Source organism: Rattus norvegicus, chromosome 14 (genome assembly GCF_036323735.1).
Source record: "Rattus norvegicus strain BN/NHsdMcwi chromosome 14, GRCr8, whole genome shotgun sequence".
Lineage (NCBI taxonomy): Eukaryota > Metazoa > Chordata > Mammalia > Rodentia > Muridae > Rattus > Rattus norvegicus.
The window spans coordinates 91,121,918-91,147,092 of NC_086032.1; the positions used below are offsets into that span (position 1 = coordinate 91,121,918).

The 25,175-nt window shown below is 42.4% G+C and overlaps 1 protein-coding gene and 1 long non-coding RNA gene across 20 annotated transcripts in view; one reads left to right on the top strand and one right to left on the bottom strand.

Annotated features, from left to right (window-relative positions):
- Positions 1-25,175, bottom strand: part of Cobl (cordon-bleu WH2 repeat protein) — a 232,552-nt gene that overhangs the window by 80,197 nt on the left and 127,180 nt on the right. The gene's annotated exons all lie outside the window — the stretch shown is intronic.
- Positions 19,458-25,175, top strand: part of LOC102553003 (uncharacterized) — a 63,037-nt gene continuing 57,319 nt past the window's right edge. Inside the window, exons 1-2 of the long non-coding RNA XR_005493423.2 lie at positions 19,458-19,885; positions 21,043-21,243. This is a non-coding gene — a long non-coding RNA (uncharacterized LOC102553003). The remainder of the gene's footprint in view (positions 19,886-21,042; positions 21,244-25,175) is intronic.

Here is a 25,175-nt window from a genome sequence, read left to right on the forward strand (position 1 = left end):
GAATTTTGACTGTATTGAGTCCGCAGATTTCTCTGGGTGTTATACACATTAGTAACATTAATATTTTTAATATCGAAACAATGGATACATTTTTGTTTACATGAGTCTTATTCAGTTTTTATTGCCAATGTTTTGAGTTTTGCTCTCCTTTGTTAAGGACATCTATATAGATGAGAGAGAGAGAGAGAGAGAGAGAGAGAGAGAGAGAGAGAGAGAGAGAGAGCTCTATCAACGATACATTAATCTCATTTAACAAGGGCCAAAGGGTCTGAACGCAGTCAAAAGAAACCCGGCATAGTGAGTCATATCTGTAATCTGAGTGTTCAGTAGGCTAAAGCAGGACTGTAACAAGTCTGATACCAAATAGGTTGCAGTGTGAACCCCTACCCTAAAGAAACAAAACCAGTTCTTGTTTTATATATCAACAGATACATTAAAACTGGCCAACAAGTCAAATTGTCAAGGAAATAACAATGAAAACCACAATACCACACCATACCTATTACAATGGTGATTATTTTGAAAGATGATGCAAGAACTTGGGGGAGGATATGAAAAAAAAAAGAAATATTGCTACTGCTGGGAGGAAGCTGAATTAGTGATCGTTCCCAAGAAAGACCATGAAGGCTCATCAAATAGGAACACGTGATCCAACCCCTCCCCTTTAGGTTACATATGCAGAGGATAGAGGACATGTGAGCTGGAGGGATATTTGCTCTCTCCTGTTACAAGAGCCAACATACAGTCTACATGTCTGTCAGTAGACGAACACAGAAAGAAATCGTACACTATACATACTATGGGAGAGAGAAAGGGGAGATTTTGAGCAAAAGATGCCATGTTTCAGCTAAGCTGAAAGAACAAATTTTCATGCTGCCTGACGGTAACCATGGTTTCCAACACTATAATGCGTGGACATTCTCAAATTACTTAAGAGAATAGATGACTAATACTTTCCACCCACACACACACACAAAAAAAAGACAAAGGGCTGAAGTAGAAGACATGATTAGCTTAACTTTTTCTACAATATAGCAAGAATCACACTGCACCCATAAAGACACACAATTTTTCCTTATTTAGAAATAAATAAATATTTAAACCAGTAGTTCTCAACCTGAGGTTCCTGACCCCTTTGAGGGTCGCACATCAAATATTTACACTACGATCCATAAGAGGATCAACATTACAGTTAGGAAGTAACAATGAAAATAATTTTATGTTGGGGGGAGTCATTACACTATGTGGAATCATACTAAAGGGTCACAGCATTAGAAAGGTTGAGAAACACTGCTTTAAATGGAGGAGGAAGAAAAAACTTTACCAGATGAAAATAAACCGAGGGTACCAATCATCATACCTCCACAAGTAGACTGGGAAAAGTGGTTTCTTACTTTAAATGAAAGAATACTAGTAGTAAGTATTGAGAGTGTACTAAAAACTTATTTGGGCCATTTGTGTGATTTTTTTTTTCTTGTAGTTGGTTATCTGGAGCTAAAGAATCAGCTGTAATTAACAAAAGATTGATTAACACCAAGGTAGTGAAAACCTAGTTTTACTGGGACAATTAATTCTCATCAGCCAAGGCTGAGAAATCAGCTCCCACTAAGAGGTCAGCACCAGTGAGATCAAATCTTCCGGGAGTGTTTTCTCATTGGTCTAGAGAGGGCCAAGGTATCTCCTGCAACCAGCTGAACCTGGTATTAGAAATGACCAATTAGGTGGTCCTGGTTTTGAAGGCATGAAGGGTCAAGAGAACAGCTGAGGCTTAACATGGTGGGAGGCCAGGAGAGGCTGTGGGTAAAAGTGCAGCCTCTGTTTCAGTAGGTGCTCTAAGGGTCATAAGGAGAGGTTGAGGCTTAACATGGTGGGAGGCCAGGAGAGGCTGTGGGTAAAAGTGCAGCCTCTGTTTCAGTAGGTGCTCTAAGGGTCATAAGGAGAGGTTGAGGCTTGACGTCATGTAGCGGAGTCGAATCCTTGAAGAGAGCCCAGGACGGGCTATCCGTGAAGGTACAAGCAAGTTGCAGAGACTCCAGAATTTTGCACGTGACAGAGAATGGCAGCAGCAATGGCAGGGAGACAGCCTGTGCCATGTTCCTGCCTTGAGTCCCAGCCCTGATATACTACAATGTGGAAGTGAAAACGAAATAAACCCTTTCCTTCCAAGTGTTATTTGGTCATGGTTGTATCCCGACAATAGAAAACCTTACTGTAAGGCACTAGGCAACTAGAAAGGGGTCTTTTGTGGGGAGAGGCACATGTGAAGGGGAGGAGAGAAGGACATTGTAATGGCGTTGGAAGGCTGAAGAAGGATTGGATGAGGGACTGTAGAAGAAGTGGGACGTGGGGAGGTTTACACAAAGGGAAGGGTATATGGAAAAAAACCCACAAAAGCATACAATCTTACAACCCAATTCAAATGGGTAATCGGAAGGATAGTGAAACACATGTAATCAAAAAGAAAGTGCAAAATTGGCAATAAAATAATCAAGTGGGGAGGGGGAGGGACAGGGTTTGGGGAAGAGAATAGTGGATAGGTTAACCAAAACAACAGATACATGAAAATTCTTTATGTAAAATCCCTAGTAAGCTTATTTCAAAATGTAACTTAAAAGGGGTGGGGGGGGGCACCAATGGAATTACCATGCTCTGGTGGATAATATAACTCCCCACAGACTTAGATTAGGTACTGAAAATCACAGTGCAAGGCATGGAGTGCTCCCAGAGGTCTCCAACACTACAAAGGCTATATAGTAAGATTTTATTGTTGAAGATGCCACACACTGTGGCTAAAGAAAGTGAAGAAACCAATCTCAAACGGATCTCAAAATATACATGCTGCCTAGCTTTCATAGTACTGGGAGGTACCGTGCAGATTACGGGAGGAATGGAGATATCAATGGTCTTAGCCAATACTGACCTACTAGGCAAGATGTGGCCACTGATGCACATCGTGCTGTGCCTGTCATTGGCTAATGAACCATTTTCTGATTGGATTTGAGGGCTGTCCCAGAAAAATGCCTGGGTCTGTACTTCTAGTAAGAAAAAGCCTGGAGTAGTCACAGGCTGTAGTGTTATTTTGCTAAATGGCCATGCTGTTAAATTGTCAGGGAAATATTTATGTTTATACTCACAGACCTGGGCTGCGCTGAACCTCAACCTTGGTTAGAGAAGCTTTTTATGCAATGGTCAAAGGACTGAGAAGAGGTGACAGAGTGCTCAGCTCTGTAGCATATTTCTCAGCCTACCTCTTCTCTGAATCACCAAGGAGTGATACAGGGAGTAGCCAGGAAGAAGGGGCAGAAAGAATATAAGAACAGTGTGAAGAAAACGCCAACTTCTGACTCAACAAGTCTATCAGACCCATGAGCTCACATCAGCCATGGTCTGGTCCACAAGTCCTGCCCATGATAACATGATCAGCCGACTAACACTTGGTAACTGATAGGGGAGTACTCCTTTCTGAGATGCAGTTGGCAGTTGACAGCTGTAGGAGGAGGGAGAATTTTTGTTCTCATTTTTTTTTTAATGTATGGCCACTGGTAGGTTTCCCATGCTCCAGCGGATGGCCCCATGCCCATGAACATATGGTCAGCACTAATGGGACTTAGCAGGTTATCAGCAAAACAAAACATGAGGCTGGGAGCAGTCCATGTAGGGGAGAATTTATGGGGAGTTGGAGGACGACGGAAATAAGAAAATAAACGACAGTGCTTCGTTGTATATATGAATAAAGTTCTCAAGGACAGGAATACTGATTTTAAACAATGCAGTGATTATGAAAACTGTATGGGAGCTCCTCAAGTAATTAAGATAGAATTGCCATATAATTCATGCTTTTAATTTTAATAAATGAACAAATAAGATTGAAGTAAGATTTCAAACAAGTATGTGTATAGCCATTATTGAATTGCTACTCCAAACATCCAAGACTCATGGGCAACCTAAATTTCTGATTGTATGTATTATGAAAAGCACATTCAGCCTTAAGAAACCAAGAAACTGTATAGCACATTACACTGTAGATAGACCTTTGGAAAGTTCTGTTAAGTGGAATATGCCAGTCATAAAAACATAATGCATGAGTCCGTTTACATGAGACATCTAACAGCCAAAACTCAGAGAGTGGAGTAGTGGTTGCTGGGGGTCGAGGGGATATGGAAGGAAGAAGAGCCGATGTGGTTATGAAGTAGAGCTATCCAGGATAGAAAAGTTTGAGGGATCTGTATAGGGTGTGTATGCCTCCATTTTGTACCGTGTTACAAAGATTTATTTATAGTTTGCATCTACTCGTCTGTGTGTGCGCCATGTTCCTCAAGGTGACTGGGGAAGTTGGAAGTGTGAATCCACTGTTGTTAACCTCCTGCATCAACTTCCAGAGGACTTGGAGGCTACAGATGAGCAACCACGTCCGGCTTCTCAACCACTTTGTCCAACACTGTGAGACTCTGCTCACTTTACTCAGGTCTTCAGCTAACCAGGGAGACGCTGCTGAGTCATTGCTCTGTGACTGAATCTACAACAGATCCAATGATGTGCAGGCTCTCCAACCTCAACATGTTTAAGGAGAGTGGAGGAAAGGTAATTAATTCCATAATGTGTATACAGTCTCCTAGGCTGGATGGAAATGCTGCCCTGAAATGTGATTTGGGGGCCCTATTTGAGGCATAGATGTTTTTTTCCCTGTAATTCATTCTGGTAAACAGAAGGTCTCTATGGTCCCAGTGATGTCTGCATAGTGACATGTTCTAGAATTCTGCTGCACATCCACAACAAGTTAGAATTAATTAGGAGAGGGGAGCAAGAAAACAACTCAGGCGTACCTAATTTGGAAAAGCAATTTCACCTGCTGAAAGATAGTTCCTGCTCCCTCCTAATTTCAGATTCGGAGAAGCATTAAAGTCTGGAGCCTCTGCCAAAGCTGCCTCACGCCACCGCTGAAATGCTTCTGCAGAGCCCATCATACCCACTTGTGGAACAGCAGGTGCCTTCCAGTCCCAGGCCACTTGTACCAAGCTAATTAAGGCACTGTATTTGAAAAGGATTTGGCAAGGTCTGAGGCCCTCCAATAATAAAGATACGTCCTAATGGGCGAAATAATTTTCCTGAAGCTTTTAGAGGTTTAACATGCTCAAGGACTTTCAGTAGAAAGGTTTATAGATTTCAAGAAAACATGAACAATGGCAAACATTTATTAGACATTTATTGAAGTTGTCAAGTGTATCTCATAGGACCACCTCGAGACACTCTCTGAAAAGGTTGTTATTCTAACTTAAAAATATTTAACACTGTTGTGTGTGTAACGGGTATAAGACATGTAGAGAGGCATGTGTGCGCGCCGTGGAACACACCTGTAAAGAGTAAAGGGCACGTATAGTAGAGTTGTTTTTCTCTCTACCTTTTAAATAAGTTCTGGGGCACAAATTCAGGTCATCAGGCTTGGGTCACAGTATTTTACCTGCTGAGCCATCTCCCCAGCCTGACATTTTAATTTCCAGAAAGGGAAGGTGAAGCTTATGGACGATAACTTGGCTTTTCTACAGCTAAGTAGTGGTTCTTCAGTCTCTAAAGGGCACAAAACAGGGTGTCTTACACTGTGTCTTTATCTTGGCCTCTCGGGGGTGAATGGTTCAGAGCAAGCAGCTGCATCGTGAATGGAAATCTGTCATCCCATGATGTGGCAAGAGACCATGAGACACCAGAGTTCTTAATGTTCCACGTGGCTGGATATTATATAAACCACTTTGTGTTTGAATTTTTTGGTTTAGAGACACTTAAAAATCTAATCATCTCACTAGGGCACTCTTTGAGGAATGCACAACCCAAACCCCAGCTCTAATTGTTCTGTGGAGCATGCTCCTGGCCTCTCTGGAACCAGGAACTGCACCTTTTCATACGTCGAATGCTTTGCATCTTCCCCACCAGTTCATTATGTTGAAAACCTCAGCTCCATCCAATGTGATGGTATGAGGCTGGCATGAGATGGGGACTTTAGAGGTCACAGTGCCTGCATCAGTGCCCTTTATAAAGCTTCCAGTCCCAGAATGCTCTCTAGATAATGTACCGGGTAAGGACACAGCAAGAAGACAGATGTCCACAAAACCAGAAGGTCCCTCATCAGATTCTAAGTCTGCAGCCCCTCAGACGTCGTAGCCTTCAGAATCATGAGAAAACAATGTCTGTGGTCTAAGTGCATTTGATCTCAAAGTCTTGGCTGAGCCTTGGGCTTCTCAGTCTTAGAAAGCTCCTGCTCCCGTGGGCCTCTTTAGTTACTTAGCTTCTTCATCTCATTGTGTCAATTATATGTGGTACCGGACTCAAGGTCAGAAAGCATTTCAGGAGCATAGATGTTAATTAAAAGATGATAAATATGGGTTCTCACTATGAGACATGTAGCTTCAGACTTCTCACCTTGACCCCCACTCTGACCCCCACACACACTTGGCTAGGGTATGGCATGCTATAGAAACTTTATGCAAAGTAATTAAAGGCACATGTGTTGTCTTCTGTGGCTTTCATCCCTAAATAGGTGGTTTGAATGAGAATGGCATTTAAATATATATGTGGGGTTGGGGATTTAGCTCAGTGGTAGAGTGCTTGCCTAGGAAGCACAAGGCCCTGGGTTCGGTCCCCAGCTCCGAAAAAAAGAACCAAAAAAAAATATATATATATGTGTATATATACATATACATTTACATATATATATATAATACAATATGAATGATTACCATTAGTGTGTGTAGAAGAGCGCTGTGTTCACACACTTACAAGATGACTATTATATATGATTTCCTTTAAATATTCTTCTATCCCTAAGATTATGTCCACAAATATCACAAGCCAGAAGAGCCAAGGAAAGCCTGAGAGGAGGCGGGTGCTTGGCATCAAGGTAACCCAGACTGACCAGAGATGAGAGGTCTGTATCTACTGGCCAAACAACATTGAATAAGCCACACACAAGAAACCTCTTTTAAAATTAGGACAGAAACAATACCTGCCTCCCCTGGTCCCTGTGAGGACCAGATAGGAGTACAGGAAACACAGAGCCCAGAGCCCTCTTGGGACAGTTGATACTGACTGCTTAATCTCAATCCTGGCTCTTTAGTAACCAAGCGCAGCCAGCCTGGTTGGGACCTGGACCTCCAGAGGCCCCAAAGCATCAGATCTGCACTGCCTTAATTATGTCGGGATTCCTCAGGGAACACAGGGTTCTCAGAGGCCAGCATTCGTCTCTATTTCGGTTACCTGTGCTTAAACATACTGAAAATGCTATTCTATAGGAAAACAAGGTGTAACCCATTGCTTTCTATACTGGACTCCATTTGCTGTACAGAAAGGCTTCTTTGATGAGGGGGTGATAGCTATACTTATCAGTAGGTATAAGAATAAAAGTTAGAATCTAGATGAGGAATTATACTGCTCTAGTAAAATGCCAACAATGGATGGTCTTCTAACATCCACAGCCTCACTAGCTCTTGAGAGTTGGCTAGGTGTCTGGTCCCAGACGTAATTCCTTTCCCACTGAGTGGGCTGTAAGTCCAACTAGATAGCTGTTGGTTACCATCGATATGTGACAGCCATTTGTTGCCGTTTATGGCTGTCCTGACATTTCAGGCATTTTGTAATTCACAGGTACCACAATAGGAGAGGGTTATTGGTTACTTCCTTCCCTTAGCGGGCTGCAGAACATTTTCTGATACCACGGAAGCAAGACCACAGGAAAGAGGTGAGCAGGTTAAACTGAGCTCAAATCATCCAAGTCCTGGGTCCTAAGTATGTGGTGTCTTCACCAGTCAATGTTTTGTTTTGTTTTAATTGTCTTTTGCTTGTATGTTACAGTTTCTGGTTTTGTATTTCTAGGTTTTGGTTTTGTGTGTGTGTGTCTGTGTGTGTGTATGTGTGTGTGTGTGTGTGTGTGTGTGTTGCTATTTATTTAAATTCTGTTTTTATTTGTTGTTTTCTAAAGAGAGAGATGAGAAGATGTGGAGTTGAACAAGTCAGGAGTTATAGACGATCTGGTAGGAATTGAGGGAAGGGAAATTATGATAAGAATATAATGAGGGGTTGGGGATTTAGCTCAGTGGTAGAGCACTTGCCTAGCAAGCACAAGGTCCTGGGTTCAGTCCCCAGCTCCGGAAAAAAAGAAAAGAAAAAAAAAGAATATAATGTATGGAAGTGTTGTGGTTTGCCCTGGAGTTATCTGTATTTTGATGCTAATTCCACTGCCCCAAGGACAGCTGCCTAGTCAGGTACTCAGGACTCAGGTGACTTCACCAGAACTTTCTCCCCATTGAATTTGTAAAGTACAGGTGAGGGGCAGGTACAGGATAGAAGGAGGCCTGTCATTGGAGGAGAAGGAAGGATGGGCAGGAGAGAAGTTTGAAGGAAGAGGAGGAGATAAGAACAGAGAGGAGGAAGAGACAGGAGGGAGAGAGAGAGAGAGAAGCCATGGCAGGTGACGTTAAGATTCCGCTCTGTGTATTTACAGGTTGTTATTAATGTTCTTGAGGGATGCATGGTACTGGGCTTTGTATGTTTAGGTGGGCAATTATATCTTACCAATTGGACCAAAGGTTATTGTGTGGTGTGGCCTTTCCTGTGTAGATTTAAGTGTAATGGAGTGTGGGGAGGCAGGTCTGGGCCGACATGGAATTGGAATGTGTGCTCCTGGCAAGAAATCCAGCAGACATCTTGGGGCACTGGGGTGCCGGACCTAGTGGGATAAAAGACAACCTTACTTTTTATTATTTTTTATATTTTTACTACAACATGAAAGAAAATAGTTTCAACTTAAAAAGAGGATTTTTTTGTAAACGGCCCTAAGGGTGTTGGTAATCTATGGTTCTTGTGGGGAGCACTGCCAGCCCAGGGGGCATAACTCCTTCCTTTCTCTAAGATCTGCAACCCCAGAATCTGTCTCCATCTCCATCTCTCTCATACACACACACACACACACACACACACAGCATCTAGAAGCCTTTTGTCCCTCCTCCACTTTTAGTATCCCCTACCCCGAAAGTCAGGGTCTTGCTCTCCCTCCCCTCTTTTCTATCTCCAGTCCATGAGAGCCCCAATGGGTGTATCTATACTACAGCTGCTGCATCCACACTTCAGGGAACGGAACATCACAGAAGAGGGACAGAGTCGGCTGCAAAACAGTCTCCTAGCAACGGCTGTGCAAAGAAGAACAGAACAAGTGCAGCATCAATAGATATGCTTACGTGGAAGTGAAGAGATCTCTCTGGTTCCCTACACAAGGACTACAAGCAACTAATGATGGCTCAGGGAGGAGAGTTAATCTTTCCTGGGGACAAGTATCGAGCTTGTTATGAAATACAAAGTCGTCACACACACACACACACACACACACACACACACACAGAGTCACAGACACACACAATACAGACACAGAGAGACACACACACATGGACACACATACAGACACACACACACAGACACACACACAATACAGACACAGAGAGACACACACACACGGACACACACAGACACACACACAGAGACACACACACACACAGTACAGACACAGAGAGACACACACACACGGACACACACAGACACACACACACACACAGACACACACACACACACAGACACACACACAGAGACACACACACAGTACAGACACAGAGAGACACACACACACGGACACACACAGACACACACACACAGACACACACACACACAGACACACACAGACACATACAGACACACACACATAGACACACACACAATACAGACACAGAGAGACACACACACATGGACACACACAGACACACACACAGAGACACACACACACACAGTACAGACACAGAGAGACACACACACACGGACACACACAGACACACACACACAGACACACACACACACACAGACACACACACACAGACACAGACACACACACACACACACACACACCAGTCTCAAAAGGTTGTATTTATACAGTGCATATTCATACATAATTACATTTAATACTAATTTTGAAAAGAGCCTATCGATTTGAGGGTGAGAATGGGAAGACATGGAAAGAGTTTGGAGGAAAGGGACTCTGAAGAGACTAGAAGGGAGCTGTAAGGAAAAAGTGGTATCATTATAAAGTGCATTTAGAAAGAGAAAATTGCTCTAAAAGACAAACAAGGTTGGAAGCGGTCTGCCTGGGCTGTGACCTATTTCTATGTGTCTTCGTTTCCTCATTTTAAGTGGGATCATGACAGCACTCACCCCACAGAGAATTAATGAGTACTCAGAAAGGTCTCTGGCTGCAAAGGCTGTTAGAAAAATGCTATCTATGTGCATGTTAAATAAGTGGGGAGCCAGCTAAATGTCACGAAAGAAGCCAGCCTAAGTGTCTGAACCAGACATGTAGACGTATTTTATAGGTAAGAAAAGAGGGGCTGGAAGACAGAGCAAGGCCACATTATCCATCTTGACTGAGAAAGAATCGTAGACCCAAGTGCTCCTTACCGAACTCCTGCCATGTACCAAGTCTGTGCTCAAGACTTCCCTGTTAGTCACTGTTGTGTTTAATCATCACACAGACCCCAAGAAGTGTGGCTGCAATGTCCACTGTGTCAAAAAGCTGGGGGATCTCAGAAAGCTGTTGGAGGATTTGAGGAAGGGTGTAGCCCGACAGCCTGCTCTCCTCCACGCAGGGCGGTGCCTTAGTTTGACCAAGTGAGAAAGTGGCAGCGTAGCATGCATTCAGCCAATCTACAGGTCTCCCATTCTGTGTCAGAAGGGAGGCGTCTGTGGCCAACCCACTGCCCTGGAACACGTCCCACCCTGTGCAGGATGCTCACAAAGTACTGGCTGAATGAGTGTTCTTACTAAAGCAATGCTACTTTTCGGATGGATACATTTAATCCATGACTTTGTGCTTACTATATGTGAAAGTTCAAACAGACACTGAGAATGGGACAAGATCAAGTAGGGCAGGACTCAAGGTCCTGGGAATTGTGGTCCTGACCAGTCAGGGTGATGAGCAAAAACCTCAAAGGACATAGGATATCTTCAGTTACCTGTGTTTCCTCCATACACAATATGGGACTTGCTAGCACAACATTAGGGAATACTGACTGAGTGAACTGATACGCATGGTTCTATGCTGCTGGGAGGGACCAAGAGGTTTGGAGGAAGACAATGAAGAATTGGCACAGGGAAGCAGCAGTCTCCTAGGAGACGGGATGGCTCAGCAAACAAGGATCCAGATGAGGGAGGTGGGACACCTGCTTCTGTCATGGCAGCACGAGGTGGGTATGCGAGTGAGTGGCCTAGAACATGGCAGGAACCCGAGGTGTCGTCCTCACTTTCACACTGAAGTAGCATACAAAAAGCCACACAAAGTGTTGAGAGAACGCTCCCAGGAGACCTCAGAGGTAAAATGCTGTGCATCAGGACTGGGGTCAGCTAGAACAGGGGCTTGACTTGGGGACACCCTAAGCTGTTGGGCTGGGCTGCTGTGTCCCTAGAAAGCTGTTCAAAGACTGTGAGCAAAGACGGCACGTCTGGGTGTTGTGAGCATAGGCAGAGGTTATGCAAGAACCGAGACAGGTAATTACTCCAGGGAAGGAAGGGAAGATAGAAGTGGGAAAAATAAAGCGAACTTCAAAGTCTTAATATGTTGAGTCAAAGGATACAATAAGGAAAGAAGAATTCTTTGAAGATTGTTGTTCGTGGTTATTTATAATACTTATGGAGGCTGTAGTTTTCTGGAGTGGACTTTTCCTCAGAACTTGCTGGTTCTGCTGAGCCATCAAGGTGAGGACAAGGGGGCTGTGCTTTCCAGAACACCTCTATCAGTGATAATTGGTGGGTAGGAGCCAAACTGAAAAACTATTGTGTTTTGGTTTTTGTCCCTGCTCCACTCCCCCGGGGGTGGTGAGGCAGGATGAAGAATGGGCAAAAACATATCATCTTGATTTTTAATGTGGGAGCCTCTCGCCTGGCAGGGTGAGTCACAGCAAAAACATGGCATTCGCCCTAGTTGTCAGTGATGCATAGCAGAGGATTCTGCAATGTAGTCATCCTTGTGGCGTCGGAAAGAGAGTTCATTCTTCCTCTCAGAGAATAAGCCTACATTTTATTTTTTGTGCTGTCGCTACATATCGCAATTTCCTTCAAATTAAAATAGTCCCTCTAGGAAAGAAGGGGAGGCTTATGAAACTCAGCAGGTATATAAAGGTCTGTGTCTGAAACACGAGACATTTGAAGGATTGGAGAGGGTCCATTACGGCAGAATATAAAAGATTAAACAACTACCCGGGAGGAGACTCACCAGGGGAACTGCAGAGGAAGAGATTCTCAGGCTGCAGTTGCCTGCAAGCAGTCCTGAGAGCTGGTTCTAGGATTGTAACTTTCATAAGCTATCACATGTGCTTCGATGGACACTATAATGATAGCCCTGCTTTTGAGTCATTCCTATCCCTTGTAATAACCCTTTACCCCTACTCCTGTTAGTAACACAAAGAAAAATCCATTGATCTACCATGTTGGATACCAGTAAAAATCAGTTTGGTATGCACTGGCTTCCTTTTTTGAGGTGCCTAGGTAGGTGTGTGCGTGTGTGTGCATGTTTTGTGTGTGTGTGGGGTTTATATGTGCATATGTGTAAATGAATGCATGTTGCATCTCCTAAGGACAGTATGTCATTAAAGTAACTACAAACATCTGTGTGCACAAGCATGCCAGATGGAAATAAAATTCCAAAAGTTCCCATCTAGGAAACGGATTAAGGATGATTTCTAATTTAACTGATAAATCTGTACCTAAACTAAGAAGTCCTGAACAAAGCACACATTATCTGCCTATCCCCAAAGTGTGTAGAAACTAAAAGTTATATAATACGTTACTATTAAATGGAGGTAAACTGACTGCGCTTTCTTCACGCAAACTCTAGGCTCTGTAAAGGGTTTGGGAACTGTGCTTTATTTGTGGGTTCCTCCGAAAGACTGGAAAGAATCTCAAGGAACACTTGTGCAATCGGTCAATACAGGGCTCCCTTGGCTGTCTGTATCATACTTCCTTTTTGCACCATTAAACAATTTATTTATTTACTTTAAATCCTTATGATTGTAATTCCCCCTCCCCATCCCAATCTCCCTCACACAACCTATCCCCCAGTCTCCCTCTCCGTCCACCTGAGACAGGGGAGAGATCCTCTCTGGGTGCCAACCCACCCTGGTACATCAAGGCACTATAGTACTAGGTACCTCCTCTCCCACTGAGGCTAGACAAGGCAGACTGGTTAGGGAAACAAGACCCACAGGGAGGCCACAGACTCAGGGACTACTACCTATCTGCTACATATGTGCTAAGAGCAATCTATAGGTTCAATGCAATTCCCATCAAAATTCCAACACCATCCCTTAAGGACCTTAAAAGAACAATATTCAACTTCACATGGAAAAGAAAAAAAAAAACAAGATTGTTAAAAATAATCCTGTCCAATAAAAGAACTTCTGGAAGCATCACCATCTCCGACTTCAAAGCTGCACTACAGAGCAACAGTGATAAAAACTGTAGGGTATTGGTATAGAGACAGACAAGTTGGTCAGTGGAATCTAATCAAAAGACCCTGAAATAAACCCACACACCTAAGGACACTTTATTTTTGACAAAGAAGCCAAAACCATACAATAGAAGAAAAGAAAGCATCTTCAACAACTGGGGCTGGTCTAACTGGATGTCAGCATGTAGAAGAATGCAAATAGATCCACATCTATCACCCTGCACAAAACTCAAGTCCAAGTAAATTGAAGACCTCGATGTAAAACCAGATACACTAAATCTAATAAAACCGAAAGCGGGGAATACACTGGAGCCCATTGGTACAGGAGACAACTTCCTGAACAGAACGCCAATGGCTTAGGCTCTAATATCAACAACTGTCAAATGGGACCTCATGAAACTGAAAAAACTTCTGAAAGGTAGGACAAAACAGCAGCCTAGAGATTGGGAAAAGATCTTCGCTAATCCTACATCTGACAGAAGGCTAATATCCAAACTACATAAAGAACTCAACAAGTCAGACCTCAACAAACCAAATAACCAAATTTAAAAAAAAATGGGGTACAGAACTAAACAGAATTCTCGGCAGGGGAATCTAAAACGGGTGAGAAGCACTTAAAGGAATGTTCAATGTCCTTAGTCACAGGGAAATGCATCAAAACAACCCAGATTCTGCTACCTTACACCCATCACAATAGTTAAGATAAAACCTCAAGCAACAACACACGCTGGTAAGGATGTGGAGCAAGGAGACCACTCCTAAAGTGCTGGTGGAAGGGCAAACCGGTACAACCATGCTGGGAATAGTTATTTTTTAACCATCTTCATAGGTGGGTGTAGGCATGCTGACAGGGAAAACCCGATCTATTATCACAGTCCTTGGTAATTCAGGAAAGAAAAACATGAGGCACACTTTATAGACTGTTATGATAATAGACCAAGTGTTAGATGATAGACCCAGACCTTGTAGGCACCTGGCCCATGAAAAGGGAGACAAGCAAGGCTGATGTCAGAGACAACATGAATACCGTCACGTACTATGGGTAAACATTCACCATGCTTCATTCCCCTACCTATGAAAAGAGTGAAGCCCATCAAGTCGTACATGTTCTATGTCCTTTGTTCATAACATAGGTTACACACTTACACTTACATTTCCCAGAAATGTAAGATCTCTTCATCCTACAAAAACCTTAGAAGACACTTTGCTTTGTCTAAAAGTTATAGAGGTGAAACTCTGCATCAAACCCTACCTATAGCATTAATAACTTTCTTGTCTAAAGGATTTGCCTCAGTCCCCCAGTCTAAGTCTTCCTTTATTGCCCTCTCTCTGCTCCCTAAAACCTAACACTAAGATTATCCACTAAGAATTTTCTTACATGACATGGAAAAAAATGCTCAAACATATTCTCATATTCATTCTCTCTCTCTCTCTCTCTCTCTCTCTCTCTCTCTCTCTCCCTTCCTACCTCCCTCCCTCCTCTTCATTACTCCCTTCTTTTCTCCCTTCCTACCTTTCTTCCTCCCACCCTCCCTCCTTCCTCTTCTCCCTTCCTCCTCCCTCCCTCCCTCCCTCCCTTCCTTTCCCTCCCTCCCTTCCTTCCTTCCTTCCTACCTTCTTTTCTTCCTCTCCATAGCTCCCCTAAGATTTACACAGGCAAATAATAAGTGCATTATGTCTAAGGTTACAACGATCAAAAATCACTATGACCCAAAAGACATTAAGACAGATGATGAGGAAAACAATGATTCTAACTAATTTCCTCAGTTTCCAGTTGCTATGATAATTATTCTGGCAAAAGCAACTGAAGGGAAGCCAGGATTCAATTCTCTCAGGGTACAGCCCATCACGACAGGAAAGCCACAGCAGCAGGGCTCTGAAGGAACAACCCATGTCCCTCTAGTCAGGAGCAGAATGGGTAGAGACATTGAGAGAGCTGGATGTTAGGAAGGACTCCTGGGAACAGTGTCTTCCGGACATGAAAAAGTACACGTCCTCATGATTTCATGGCAGCCATGGCTAATTACCAAGACCCAGTGCGGGGCTTTGGAGGAAAATGTCCTCCTTAGGCTCATATATGTGAACGCTCGTCCCAGTCTGGCAGACCCGCTTGGGACTGATTAGGAAGAGTAATCTTGCTGGAGTGAAGTGTGTCAGCAGGGATGGTGACAGAAGTTTCAAAGGATGGCTCATTCCCAGGCTAGGCTTGCTCTTCCTCCACTTCTTACTTGTAGATCCATGGATCTCAGCTGTTCCTGCCCCGTGCCTTTGCTTCTCCCTCATAGGGTCTAACGCCTGAAATCACATGACCCAAATTCAATGCCTTCCTTTATGGGTCATCTTGGATATGGTGATTTATCACCGTAATAGAGAACCATTTTCCTCTCTGATTGTACAACATAGAATGAGATCACCTTATGCCCATAAAATATGTGGAATCCTGATTCTCCCAAGTCCTGACCTCTGATCTCTACTTTGTTTCTAATGATATCTGGAACATGGGAAAGAGATAATTTTAAGATTCTCTGGAAAAGCTTCCCTATCTTAATGTCAACATATTTCTAGGGACAGTTCTCCGTTTTCTGGGGTCTGCTTAAGAAAGCATGCATAATCCAGGAATGAATACAGAATCCTTTCAGCCACCAGACGTTCACTAAAGCTGGCAAAGAACAGCTCATGTGACTGTCCCTGGCCCACATCCAACTTCATAAACATAAGCATTTGGCGGGCTGCCAGCTTTCTTTACAATTTTATCTGTCAGCCTTAAACCCGGGAGAAACTTCTGGAAGAGCTGTTTTCCTGCTGGCATTCTGACCAAACAGTGAGTGCTTGAGCTGTGAAGTGTGGAATTTCCAGAGGCAGCCCTGTCCACCCTCACCCTTGACCGTTCTCTCTTAAAGCTTATTTCTCTGCTAGCCACAAACTTTGTTAGTCGTCTTTCACTCCGTGTCTGTGACTTCTCTGTTTTACTTCTAATTGCATCTTCTTACTTAAAACATGTTCCCCATGCTGCATTCTAAACTGATCTGACAATCACTTCCTTTTAATGACAGCTTTAATCGGCTAACAGTGTCATTTTGAGTGTGTGTGAAATCAAGCGTCAAATTATCATTTCTCCTCCTTCACTCACTCCTCCCTTCGTTGCACTGATGTGGCTTTCGTGCTTAACATTTTTGTTCCCTTTTGCTAGTCTGGTTTAGCAGCTGTACTAAGGATGCTACCACACATCCTAGTTTCTACGTTCTATTCAGATCAAACAAGCTGGGGGAGGTCTGTAGTGGGTCCACAAGTCTAGAATTGTTTAGAAGGTCTCCAAATGATTTCCAGGGTAAGATGTTGGCATAAAGTATTTATCTACGTGAGACTTACATATGCGAGAATGCTTTCTAATATTTAAACACTCTTACATGTCTTATTAATAAACACATTAGCTCTACAAAAGCTCTTCTCCATGTGCACAGGCTATTTTACTTCATGGAAACGGAAGTGAGAAGTGTTGATTATTAAGTCCTTTTGAATGACCTGCCCAAAGCTGTAAAATACATGGATGAGAAAAGTACTTCCAAACTATTAGACTTGACTTCAACATGTCACTTTGTGTGTGTGTGTAAGTACATGCACATATGTATGTGTATATGATATGTATATCTATGATGTTGTGTGAATTTATATATATGTATATATATAAATATAAATATATATAAATATACATATATATGTATGTATATATATAAATTCACACAACACACACACATATATATGAATATGGATTTGCAAATATCACAGTGCATGTGTAGATGCTAGAAAATAACCTTACATGTTAATCCTAGCCTTCTGCCTTGTTTAAGACAAGGTCTCTTTGTGGCTTTTCTATCATACACTCCAGGATAGATTGTCCTCTAGCTTCTGGAAATTCTCCTGTCTCCACTTCCCATAACCCCACAGGAGTGCTGCGGTTACATGCCATGTGACCAGCTTTTATGTGGGTACCAGAAATTTAACTCAAATCCTGACATTTACGGAGCATAGACTTTAATGTACCAGGACATCCTCCCAGTCTATGCTGTCACCGCTAATTCACTGTAGCCATCTACATGCTTTCATGTTTCCTGTTGTACTAGCTTTTTGACAACACACACACACACACACACACACACACACACACACGCACACACACGCACACACGTGCAGGTGCATGTGCACACAGAGAAAATGAATGTGCTAAATCTGGAAGCACAAAAATCCAGAAAGAAAATAACAGCCTTTACAAGCTCACATCTCTCAAAGGAGGGATGGAAGGGCCGCTGACACACGGAACTATGTACAGAGAGAAAGAGAAAGGTGGACAAAAACGATTGCAAGTTCATTCACTGGAATGTGAATTTCCTAGGCTTAAGTAAAATCATTTTACTTTAGGTTATATCTTTTCCAGAAAGTGCCGAAATCATTGTTTTAAACTGAAATAAAACTCACATAGGGTTCACCATCCTAATGGTTCTATGTGAACAGCAGAGCAGTTACTACTCAGAACTCTTTGTACTTTGCCAGACCCACCCACCCTTCTCTCTCCCTATGTGTGACAGTCCCCACTTACTTTCTGCCTCTGTCCAAGGGGCATCTTCTGTAAATGGTGTTACACAGTACCTGTCTTTTAGTGGCTAGCTTACTTAAATGAGCACAGTGCCCTCAATGCTCATCTATGTTGAGCCAGGTATCAGAATCCTTCCCGTTTTTTAAACTTAAAAATCCACAACACAGGTATATTTACTCCATCATCTACCAGTGGGTCATCGGGTGACTCCCACTGATGGGCTACAGTGAGTAGATTGAGTGTGGAAACATTTCCTTGGTTCCTTGCTTTTTACTTCTCTTAAATACTAAAATGAGGATTTCAAGATTCCATTTTTGACGTTTTGAGTAACTGACTCACTCACCCTTCACCATAGAATAATGGTTCTCACCCATCCTTATGCTGACTGCCTTGAATGCAGTTATGTGACTCCAGCTGTAAAATCAGGGTTTTTGCTACTGTGAAGCTGTCGTTTTGCTACTGTGATGAACTGTAAATATCTGATATGTGACCCCTGCGAAAAGGTTGTTTGGTGCCCAAAAGGGGTCACTTCCTACAGGTTGAGAAGCATTGCCATAAACACTAGGCCGTTTCGCATTTTCACTACATGCACGAGAGAGTTCCAATTTATCTACATTTTCGGCATTTGCTCTTTCTTTCCTGTTTGTTTTCTTTTTTTTAATCGCAGTCCTCCCAGTAAGTGTTGAGTTCATACTGAGGCTTTACTGATTTGCATGGTTAATGAGTGATACAGAACATCTCTTCCTGTGCTTGCTTCTCGTCCCTTTGTATGTTTTCTTTGAAAGGCTCCTATTCAATTCTATTGCAAAAAAAAAAATTATTGTTACTCTATTGTTGCTGAATTGTAAATTACCTAAATGTTCTAAATGCTAACCTCTTCTCAGATAAGTCCTTCTCGAATATCTCCTTGAGTTTCCTAGGCTGCCTCTTCAGTTTGTTGGGTGTGAAAAGGAAGCATGTCACGGTCATTAAAATTTCATGAGCTTGGTTGATGCATAAATCAAAAGTCTGAAAACGTGAAGTTCCTACCACATTTAACCACTCCAAACCAAGAGCAGAGACAACTGAGTCCAAAACAGTAGTTTAAGATTGAAAAGTAAGAACCCAGTAACCTAGCATCTAGGTTCAGCTTCCAAACAGACCAGGCCTCCAAGAAAGGAAGCAGGGTGTTTCACACTGCAAGCTTTAAATCCAGATTTGTGTTCTCACACTCACTTTTCCTAATATTGATTATCAAGGTAGCTAAAATATAATAATAATAATAATAATAATAATAATAATAATAATAATATAGATATAAAGAAGCGAGGGGACCGGAGATGCTCAGTGGTTACAAACAAGTCCAATTCTTGCAGAGGACCTGAATTCAGTTTCCAACACCCATGTAGCAAATGCCTATACCTCCAGCTCCAGGGGACCTGATGACATCTTTTGGACTCTATAGGAATCTGTACTCATATACAGATATATACACATAATTAAAAAAATTTAAAAAGCACTTAAGAGGCAAGATGTGTAGCTGAGAGAAATAACAAAACCCCAGTTTCCCATATTTTTTGTTGAGGTGCTGGACGGGCAAACCCACCGAGAAAGTGAGAAAACATGCGGCGAACAGCCACACTGGAACCGTGCCGGAACACGAAGCTCGGCTTCCCTTTTCTGCTGACCAGGAAGCTGTTTTCCACTGGGAAACGGACATTGCGCGACTCGCTTTGATTTTCGCTGAGAGCCTCGCTAAAACGCCACGCTTTAGGGATGGCCAAAAATAGGTAAGAATCTAATCTCTTTCAAAGCCACATTTGTTTCTTTAACAGCAAGTGTCAGAGAGGAAAGGATCCACAAACAAAAGGTAGATGTCCAGTAGCTAAAATAAGCTGCCGTTTCCTTCCACCGTGCACCCTCAGTATGGCCGCTCCACTGTCTCCACCAAGGAGCTTCCTCTGTGGCCTGTTTTCCCAGGCTCTGCAGTGGAAGGGAGCCGCCCAGGTTCTTAGGGATGTTTATGTTGGAAAAGATCCCGTCTTCCGCCATGTCGCTGAACACAATGCTGTCTGCCCTCACTTTCTCCATCGCTAGAGAAGATGGGAGCCTCCCAAACACTAGAGACATCTGTGCACTTCCACTGACCCAACGCTTTTAAAAAAGCCGTTCCAGGTTGCCGTACATGCTGGGCTGTAAAATGTCCACCTTTTAGCTGTGAATGGAGCCATCACAAGGCTGTCCGCACAAAAAGCTGCCACAAATCTGAATAATTACTTTTGTCCTAGTTTGGCTCATTAACCAAAAAAGTCAGGCAGGCTCAATACCTGGAACATTCACAGTTTAATGGCACTTCTATGTAGAATATGGACTCAAAGACAGTATGGCTAGGCCCAAAGGATTACTTATTTTATTCTCCATTCCTGTCAAAGCTTGTGAAGTTTCAGATGATACTGTATGAGTACATAGACTTAGAAATTGTGTGGAGTCAATAAGTAAATAAAACCAGCAGCTCAGAAGCACAGATAACCACCTTTAAGCTACATTGTTACATGTGTTTCTAACGCTTTTGGTTATACTTACAGAATTAGGTTTACAATGTTATGCTTTTAAACAGGAGCTGTTTTTTGTACACATCCACACATTTAATTAGTTCCGCCGAGTTTCGTTTCTTTAGCATCTTTGATCTTTCGTTAGTTCTCATTATATATATATATTTAAATATTTTAATAAAAATAGTTTTAAAAATAATGAGTTTAATATGGGCCCCAGAATTCTTAAGTTTATATATCTTCGGAACCATCAAGCCAAAGATACTTACACTCATTTATTTAACACAGTTCACCCAAAAGTCAGCCATTTCCTGTCCGTATCATTCTCATTCTAGTTAGGTTTTTGACAAAGGATGCATGTGGAGGTAAAATGATTTTTATCCTATTTCTGCCAGGTGTTGGGGCAGTAATTGTATCTCTCAGACACACGGAGTGAGCTGCTGAGAGAGCTGATTGCACTGACAGCAGGAAGAAGCTGCTTCTCAAAGGCTCGTGAGTGATGTGCAATGTGGAGAGCCATCTCCCTGCAGCATTTATGAACGTCCTCAGCTCTTGAGTTTGACCCTCACACAGCAAACAGACCTTCCTTGTCAGTGGTGAGTAAGCTCACTCTTCATTTCAGACCTCCCTGGACCTCTGCGTCGCCTGTCAGCCAAGGTCATGTGAAATCTATTTATCTCAGCGGTACAATGCACACTGTTCTCCTGCCTCTCGAATGAAGAGCCGGCAGAGGGTGCAGACAGATCAGACCCAGACCGGCATGTTTTCTGCTCAGTCAAGTGACAGTTACACATCTCCGTGACACAACGAGCCTCACCTCCAGTGACTATATATAAGAAAGACATCAGGTAGTCTATGATGTGTCACTGACTGGCATGGCAGCTACTCTATGACCTCATTTCTTCTTTCTGAGCTTATTGTCCTCATTGGTAAAATGGAGACAGTAACCATACGCTGCTTAAAGATAGAACAACCATTAGGCTACATGGGATGGTGGTCATAAAGGGCTTTTGAACAATACAAAAGCTTGTTATTAAATTACTGTTACTATGTTTTTGAGACCTGGGGCCAGTCGGATGAAGGGGACTTTACTACGCCACAGGCAGGAGAAGGTACTGCCATTGAACATTCCTCTATCTGTAATTTGTCTAGTACAAACAGCAACTTAAGATTTTTTCAGGTTTCCGTTTCTTCATACTTCTTAGGTGATATGTTAAAAGCTAAATACTGGAGATATTACTAAAGAACTATCTAAACGTCTTTGTCTCCTAAGACTACATGTTAAGGGCTAAAGGAAAAGGAAATCAAGGAAGGGAACCAAGAATGGCAAGAGAAGGTGGTTGCCTTGATTTCTTTTCCTGTTGCTGTGATAGAGACTATACCCGAGAGCAGCGGCAGAGGAGAAAGGGTTTATTCCAGCTGAAGGGGATAATGCATGGCAGAAGTGCCAAGGGGAGCTTCAGACAGCTGTGCACATCGTGTCCACAATCAGGAGCAGAGAGGGATGAACGCCATGTCTGTTCTCCTCACCTACGTTTATATAGTCAGGATTTCAGCTAGGAAATGGTATCAAGGGAAGTGGGAGGGTCTTCACACTTCAATTAATTCAATTTAGATATTCCTCCACAGGTGAGACCGAAGTTCGCCTCTCTGGTTATTCTAGATTCTATGAAGTAGACAGCAGTAGCCATCTCACAGTTGCCCAGTGAGTCTTGCCCTCTGTTGGCCAAGCCTACAGGGACTCCACAATACCATGACTTGCAAAGTCCGTCTCAGCCCCAGTAACCTTTTTGTAAGGCAATGTCAGTGACATGAGAAACACTGTATGCCATGCTATCAGAGGCAGCTGTGGTGGTGGTGGTGGTGGTGGTGGTGGTGGTGGTGGTGGTGGTGGTGGTGAACTTCTCTGCTAACTCTGCCAGCTTTTCTGAGTTCTAACTTACAAAGTCTAATGTCTCCTCCTTTTTATTCCTTGTTTGAATATTAGACAAAAAAATGTATTATTATAGTACAACTCTCCCTTAAACAACCATCTACCTATACTGAAATTCTGCTTCATTAAAAACAAGAAAAAGCAGTGGCCTTTAGGGCTAAGTATATAGAATTCTTGCTTAGTATGCATAAATCCCCAGAGCTGAGTGTGGTGGGAGCCATACCAGCGATCAAAACTCAAGAGGTAGAAATGAGAGGGTCAAGAATTCAAGGCTACCCTTGACTGCGCCAACGTATTAAGTGAGCTGGAGGTCAGCCTAGGCTGTGAGACCCTGTCTCAAACAAGCAAACGAACAGAGAAAAGGATCGCCCTTGAAGTCTAATGGTAAACTAGGCATCTCAATTCTCAATAAAGTATTGCTTTGGGAGTGCCCTCAGTAGTTTTAGGATTTTCGAAAATATTCTATCCTCTAAATCAAAGAAGCGGTGATTTTTTTTTTTTAGTTAAGTTTCTAACATCTACCATCATTCTGTCTGTTCATGTGCTGTGAGACATTATGTGTCCATGTGCAGGCTTAACCAAAGCCTGGGAATGAATGGCATTTCTGGTGTCGGACCAGAGCTATTCACCAGTATTTTTGACCAAATAAGGAACACATTAACAGAAAACCCTACTTTGGGTGATGCTAATACCCAATCATAAAACAAGCTTTTACCAAATTGTTTTTTATAGTTAACACTGCTAATTATTTTGGAACTCAAGGTAAAAAGCCCAAGCTAATATCAAAAATCCCTGTCGTGTTGTTGAGTTTGTGGTGCCAAGCATGGGAATGCAACATTTCAAATAACAAGGCATACAGGAAAGTCTAGATACCTTTAAAACGTTTTCTTTTTATCATGAATAAAGAGATAAATAGTTTGGTGGGCATAAAAGTTGGAGCATAATAACTGTGTACTTAGAAAAGGAAGCAACAGTTGTTCATTATGTATCTGTGTGCATAATGATAAATTAAATTAGACAATTAGCATTATCTGGTAAACATCTAAAAATGCTCCTGATCAGCTGACAGAGATGAAAGAACAGAGTGGATTGCTCTGTGATACACACAGCTTTGGGCAATTGTAGGTGTCAGCAGAATATGGGGTACTGTTGCAGTCTTTACTGGGGAAGGAAGCTACCTGAAGAAGATTGTCTTGTTAATAGTTTTCTACACGGCTTGCTAGACAGGACTTGGGAAGAAGGGCAACCCTATTCTTTATGACTCTCTGAAGGTATGTGATAGTAGTGTTTCAGTCCTTTGTGGTTACCAACCAAAGATAAAAATAATAATGAAAGCAACCCTATGGTGAAGACTCACAAGACTGACTGGCTGGTGAGACTTTCTAGACTGTGGAGAACTGGATTCTGCAGAGGCAGAATGGAAATCATCTCGGGCTCTGTCAGTGCCTCCCACAGTCACCTATCACCCACCTCTGTATGGGACCTAACAGTCTTTGGTAATCAGATGAAACATTTGGAATATATTCATGTTGTTCCTCATCGACACCTTGAAGGTGTAGCAGACATTTTCTATTCTGCTGTAATGTGCTTACCTGACATCACCCCTACCCGTGGATTGGCAGAATGCTTTATGACTTTTTTTTTTGTTTGTTTGTTTTGACTAAAGTTGGTGTAGCCAATCTTACCACGAGATATATCATTTGGGACAACTAGAAAACAGGCCACAGTCACTTATATTTGGCTGAGAACCAACTGATTTGTTTTCCTTCCTTTTCAAAAAAGGCTGTGTTTCTCATCAACATAGCTGAGAGAGGAAAATATCACTAAGAAGGGGAGAAGATGCCAATATTGTTTAACACGCGAGTCTGTTTCAGGGTGACATTTTATCATATACCTGATATTTTGTAGCCAAAAAAAAATTGATTTTTAAGTATACTTGATTTAACTCTGGCTAGATTGTAGAACCCTACCATGATACCCTTTCATCCTCTGCCCACCTCTACCTGAAAGTTCACCCTAATAGCTTAGGGTCAAGATGTCATGACCAGAGCAATGGACTCTGAAGAAAGGCACTCTCCACCCCCTAAAGAGGTCGTGCCCTCTGACAACTCGTTTTCCAAAATGCTCTGCATTAAGATTTTTATGAAGGTGACATTGCTTATTTTGCAGCTCCAACATTTTTGGGAAACTTTCTTAAAAATTACTACCTTCGAACATAAATAGTGATGGTCAAATCATTGAGTATTTAATTAGGTAAAAGACTTAATATACATTTTTACAATTCAGGTAAAATGGAACATGAGGAAGTTAATCTATCTTTAAGGCACTGACAGTTAAATTTTGAATTTTGCCACCTGGTCGATAAGACAAACAGTCGTGTAAACACGAAAACTTAAGTACTGTCTGTCATAAGCTGCCCACATCCTGAAACTGAACATTTTCCTCTGATTCAGGATTAGTAGCAGCTACATATAAATTAGGTTTTCAAAGAAACAACTTACCTTTAGATGGAAGGAAACTCATAAAAAGGAACTGATGTCCTTCCCAACAACTGATTAAAGAGACGGACAACATATTTCGGTGGTTCCTTTCCCA